The sequence below is a fragment of the Falco rusticolus genome, chromosome 3 (genome assembly GCF_015220075.1).
Source record: "Falco rusticolus isolate bFalRus1 chromosome 3, bFalRus1.pri, whole genome shotgun sequence".
In the NCBI taxonomy this organism is placed as follows: Eukaryota; Metazoa; Chordata; class Aves; order Falconiformes; family Falconidae; genus Falco; species Falco rusticolus.
Window position 1 is genome coordinate 40,689,874 of NC_051189.1, and position 659 is coordinate 40,690,532.

The window sequence follows — 659 nt, forward strand, 5'->3', positions numbered from 1 at the left end:
ACAAGCTTTTTTAGTCTGGTACCATATCGAACCGACCAACTTATTCCCCTGAGTAATACCTACCAGCTTCCTGAGATCAGCCACAGTAACCGTATCACTGACCACGGATTCTCTCTAATTCGCTGCTGAGAAACCCCTTTTTAAAGCAAAAATTCAGATGGAGGTCTTAAATCACGTAGAATTCTTGGCTTGGTGTATGGCAGCCTGACACATATGCAAGACACCGGTGACACAATATTGTTGGGAGTTTTGTAAGCAGCAAATAATTCATTGCTTTGACAGTAACCCATTTGCACATTTTATTGATAAATGGAAGCTGGAAGTGGAAGATTTAGTAATTTAGTGGGATTCTGTTGCTTTCTTTCAAAGTAGTTAAGCTGAAAACTCAGGCCATTCTTTCTCATAACACCCAAGCTTAAGTAGCCATTAACAAGCAAACAAGTGGCCACCCACCTTACCTGTGGAGTCTGGTAACTGCTGAGTCTCAGAGGTCCAGCACATTTTGGTGAGGTGAAAGCAATTATTGCCCATGACAACGCCTGTAGGTTATTTTCATTCTCCCATGCATAATCTGTCATTAGCACACAGGAAAAAAAAACAAACACAAAACAAAACAAACCCCCAAACAAAACTAACAAAAACAAACCTTGTGTTTTTGT